Source organism: Bidens hawaiensis, unplaced genomic scaffold, assembly GCF_021521415.1.
Source record: "Bidens hawaiensis isolate Kalapana, Puna unplaced genomic scaffold, B.hawaiensis_p1.1 tig00031153_1, whole genome shotgun sequence".
Classification (NCBI taxonomy): domain Eukaryota; kingdom Viridiplantae; phylum Streptophyta; class Magnoliopsida; order Asterales; family Asteraceae; genus Bidens; species Bidens hawaiensis.
This window is the reverse complement of record NW_027495235.1, coordinates 216,330-222,156: the sequence shown is the minus strand read 5'-3', so window position 1 is coordinate 222,156 and position 5,827 is coordinate 216,330. Positions and strand designations below refer to the sequence as shown.

At 34.7% G+C, this 5,827-nt stretch overlaps 1 pseudogene; it reads left to right on the top strand.

Moving 5' to 3' along the window:
- Positions 1-2,359: 2,359 nt before the first annotated feature.
- LOC143581726 (ethylene-responsive transcription factor TINY pseudogene) lies at positions 2,360-3,133 on the top strand (annotated as a pseudogene).
- Positions 3,134-5,827: the final 2,694 nt, after the last annotated feature.

Below are 5,827 nucleotides of genomic sequence, written 5' to 3'. Positions count from 1 at the left end.
CACACAAACACAAACACAAATACAAAATTAACATGAATTATAACTAAATTAACACGTATTATACCTAAAATCCCCAAAATTAACATATATTATAACTAAAATCCCCAAAATTAACATCTATTATACCTAAAATCCCTAGAATTAACATATATTGTACCTAAACTAACATGTATTATGCCTAAAATCACATAAATTAACGTGTATTACCTAAAATCCCGACTTACTCGGCGGTGGTTGTGGTTTGGAGTCAAGAAAGTGGTGCTCGGCGGTGGTGTTTGGCTGTGGTGGCGAGGTGTATAACAGCGGCGGTGGTGGCTACGTGTACCGACGGTGGTTAATCGGAGGCTGAGATGGTGTGAGGATGGGAGGGTTTCTCAGTTTGGGGCTGAGATTCTGAGATGGTAGAACTAGGGTTAGAAATGGTGAGGGAATTTTGGAAACAAAGGAAAAAGTTAACTAATTTAGGAGGGAAAGGGTGACTGACGGAGGGAAAAAGCACCGCCCAAACTTTTAGAAGTCATTAGCGGCGTTAGTGCACGAACAACCCTATTAGTAGGCCCGTAAACGAACCAAACGTTCGGTGAACTATTCGTGAACCGTTTGGCGGAAAGTTCGTTTATATTCGCTTAGTTAATAAACGAACGAACATGAACAAAAAATTTGTGTTCGTTTAATTAAACGAACGAACATGAACACATGTTCCGTTCGTTCATTTATGTTCGTTTATTTATGTTCCTTTATGTCTGTTTATTTATGTTCGTTTATGTATTAATAAAAACTAATTAAATATTATCTAGATAGGTCATCTGCTAAAAGTTTTATATGTGTTAATTTGTGTTCATTTAAGTGTTTTCATTTAAGTTCGTTTATGTTTGTATGTGTTCATTTACATTTTTTTCATGTATGTTCGTTTATCTTTGTTTAGTTATGTTCATTTAGATTTTAAACAAACGAACACAAATGACCCTTTTTAAATAAACGAACATGAACATAAATATTTGTTCGATTAAGTGTCCGTGTTCTTTTAAAGTTAAATGAGCGAACACGAGCATGCCCTTGTTCGTGTTCATTCGATTCATTTACGGGCTTTCATTATTTGCATTGATTAGTACATCGGTCTCAATATATAGGCTCTGCCGATTTTATTTGTGTTCGTAAACCGTTCGTGAACACATTAATTTCCTTAATGAACGAACACGAACATAACATCTCGTTCGTGAACCGTTCGTGAACACATTATTTCTTTAACGAACGAACATGAACATGCCCTTGTTCGTGTTCGTTCGGTTCATTTACAGCCCTACTTATTAGGCCAACCCATTCCTCTTAGTTTCCTTTTCATAAAAAATATAAATTTTCAATTCAATTTGGATATAAGAATAATTACAATAAATAATATAAAAAATGTGTATTGGTTTTTATTAATCGTAACTATTATTTTTTGGTTACTGTCGGTCCCAACTAACGGATTGGTTGATAATGATCCCACCTTTTATCATATTTTGTTCCCAACGGTTCGCGATTAATATAACTTTAACGTCACTAGTTTAGGTTGCCTAAAAACATGTTTTTGGCAAGAAAACTCAACATTTTCATCCCAAACGTCTTTGTAATCTTATATCGGACCTTTAAGATCCCTTTTCTAGTAAAAGTCCCTAACTATTGAGGTTGCTGGAACCCTGAACCATCGTCGGAATCGGTTAGTGGTGCTCAAGTGGTGGTGATTGGTTGGTGGTGAGTCAATTAGTGGTTTTGAGTTTTCCGGAAAAAAATGTGACTTTTCCTGCCAAAATCGTTTTTCCGGTGGCATGCAAATAACGACGTTAGGATTCAATTAGTCGCGGACCGTTGAGAGTAAATAAGTTAAAAGATGAGACTATCAGCAGCCAACTCATTAGTTAGAACCGACGATGAACAAACGATAATAATTAGGATTAATAAAAACCAATACATCTTCAGAAAAATCTTTGCCTATTCTTTCTAGTCGACGCTCTCAGTCTGTCAGTGTATGCCGAGAGCTAGAAAGAATTAACCCCATCCTTCCTAATTTTAATAATGTAAGCCAGAACTGGTAACACCCAAGAATTTCTTCCCTAAATCATGATTTATTATAGTTTGTGTTAAAGCTTCGGTTATGAGCCACCCACTCACCCAACTAACTTCGTACTTCATGAAACTAATTAGTCTAAATAAAGAGGCTAAATATGAAAGTGAAGCTACTAGTTCTAGACCATTTAAACAAGATTTTTTTCTCATCTCTACTTTAAATGTTACTCCAAATAAAACAACCCCACATGCCCAAAACCATCTCTCTCTCTCTCTCTCTCTCTCTCTCTCTCTCTCTCTCATATGATCTTGTTATAAGCATCATCACAAACTTTATTTCACCATTTTGCTATTAAACAACATATGCACTTATCAATATTCAATTATCATTACAACTTCAGTCACAATGAGTACAGAAAATCCCACATATGATTGCACCTCAAACTCCTACACTTCACCATCTTATTCACCCGGCTCAACCCAACCGGTTCACAAACCACCAAACCCTAAAACCAACACTACCAAAAGAGACCGAGACGCCAGCAAGAAACACCCGGTTTACCGTGGTGTTCGGATGCGTAATTGGGGCAAATGGGTATCAGAAATCCGTGAGCCAAGGAAGAAATCTAGGATATGGCTCGGGACATACCGAAAGCCTGAGATGGCTGCGCGCGCACATGACGTGGCAGCGCTTAGCATCAAGGGTAACTCGGCTATTATTAATTTCCCAGAACTGGTCGGGACACTGCCCCGACCAGTTTCCTTGTCACCGAGGGACGTGCAGGCGGCAGCAGCTAAAGCTGCTGCGATGGAAATGTTTGATTTCCATCTGCCTGCAACGTCGTCCACGGTGACGTTAGAAGAACTGGATGAGATCACCAAACTACCGAGTCTAGGCTCGGGTTTGGACTCAGATAAAGAGTTTGTGTACATTAATGACTCGGTGGCGGAGGGGTGGTTGTATCCACCGCAATGGATGGATAACGGTGGTGACGGCCACGGTGGACATGTTTCCGGACAGAAGAATGTGGTTTCTAATGAGCTCGAATCTCTACTATGGAATTATTAATGTGTGTTATTGGTTTTCATTTATTTTTTTTAGCCATTTTGCCAGCTTTTGGAAAAAACCATCCCAAAAAATTATATCATTTATGATTTTATGTTACTTTGTTGATAAGATGTATCGAAAGAAATAAATAGACCGGAAATGATGGTCGTGTAATTACTTTTTAACTAATTTAAATGTTGGGATAAATATGCATATGCATGGTATATGTACATTAATTTTCAAGTATTATTTTTGTAGAAAGAATTAATTTATTACATTTATGGTTGCATAGAATTATTTCACCCATCTACTTTATTTCATGAATGAATACGATCTCTTTATGTAATTAATTATTTGTGTCAAATATTCATACCTATTTTTATATTATAATAAAAAGATCCAATTATAATAGAGAGACAGGTAAGTGGGTAACAAGTTGTGTCGTCACCCCTTTTTAAAATACAGTATTTGATATAGTTCTAATTTATTTGTTTTCATGTATCTGCTTTCAAGTATTTATTAAAATCTTAAATAGTGTTATAAATTGTAGAGTATATATGTACATGATGGAATACTGGAATAGCATTCGCGCGGTTGGGGGAAGGTGAGGTGACGTGAAAGGTAGTTCCGATAATTGGTTGAGGTACATCTTGTTTTGCATAAGGTACAATTTTATCACTCAAAACGCTACATTATTAGCTCTATAAGTTTTCTTATTTAGTTACTAGTCTCTTCTTCTTTTTTTATTATTATTATTATATGCATGGTGTTTGTTATGAATCACCACCGACAACCTTGCCGACAATATTGTATGACACCAAATTTCAAAGGCCAATTATATGACCTTGTCTACCAATTATACAATCTCGTCTTCTAAATAGTATAGTTGGTTGTAATATATATATCATGTAAATGTAAGGGCAAATATCATCCAAGACACATTCTCATATTTGCTATTATCATCTTTCTTTCATAATCATATTCAATATTCTTATAATTGTGGTGATATTATAACACGTTATCAGCACGAGCCGCTTATATCCTAACCAAGAAAGGTAATAGACACAAAGGTATCTACATAAGCATCATAAACACTTCTTTAATTATGTACATTAGATATATATCTATGCATATACATATACTAACTAATATACTGAGTAATAGCAATAATGTGTATAAACATTGTTATTAAAATTTGATAACTATTCTAATTTTTATTTATATATGCACACTAATACCTCATTTAGAAGTTAGATTTATTTACACTAAAAATTCTATTCTTATTATTGTGCATACTAATTATATATATTTTATAAAATAAACTGTATTTAATATCTTATTTATTATCTTACTTTAAAATAATTAATATTATATATTATATATATAAACACACACAAACGGTAATGTTACCGTTATAAACGGTAATATAACCGTTATAAAAGGGTTATAAATTTTCACTATAAATAACCAATCAATAACCCCATTTCATTTACAACAAATATTCTTCTTATTAAATTTATCCAAGATAAAATTCTCAAAACGATTCACCCGGTTTTGATGTTGGTCACTATAATGCTTATACTACTTCTCATTCTAATTTTTAATCTCCCATCTGAAGATTTCGGCATTTTCTTTTTCTTTTATATGTTTATAGCTCTACCAATGTATTGTATCTCATTGTTGATTGATATATATGGATTCTAATATTTATCTTATTATTTGCTCTATTATGTTTAGCAACAAAATGTCAAATATAGCAAAACTCGAATTCCCTGCACTCAACATTTATGGAGAAAATTATATGTCCTGGACAGCAAATGTCAAAAGACATTTAAAATCTATGGATGTGTTAGACGCAATCCAAGAATACAATGATTGCTCTGACCAGGATAAAGCAAGAGCTGATGTTTTCACCCATAAACATATTGATGGATTACTACAGCATGAGTATTTTAATTATGATAACCCATATATGATATGGGAAGATTTGAAAAGCAGATTCGGTCATCTAAAGGAAGTTTTACTTCCTACTTCTAGAGATGAATGGAACAGTCTTAGGTTCCAATATTTTAAGAGGGTAAATGATTACACCTCTGCTTTATACCGAATTTGTTCAAAGCTAGAATTTTGTGGGTATCCCGTAACAGAGGAAGAAAAGTTAGAGAAAACTTTCTCCACGTTTCATGCATCAAATATAAACTTGCAAACACATTATCGTTTGCAGAATTTTAAGAGATACTCTGATCTAAATGCATTACTCCTTGTAGCAGAGAAAAATAATGAATTATTGATGAAAAATCATCAATCTCGTCCCACGGGTTCATTAGCAATACCAGAAGCACATGTTGCTCACAAAAGTTCTCATAAAAATTATGATCATAAATGAGAACAAAGTCGAGGACGAGGCCGTGGACGTGGACGTGGTCATTTTGACAAAAGGCATTTTAATGATCGTAAGCATCCATTCAAATGGAACAATAACTCTTACGGTCGTGGTCGTGACCGTGGTCGTGTGAGAGCCAGTAATTATCATGTCCCACACAATACCAATTCCAACCACCAAAATAAATGGAATGAAGCTGGTAGGTCCGAAAACAATGGCACTTCATGTTTTAGATGTGGAAGTACAAACCACTGGGCAAAGGCTTGTCGCACAGCTCCACATCTGTGTGAACTGTACCAAGCCTCTCTAAAAGGAAAAGAGAGAAGTGAACCATGTTGATAACTTTAATA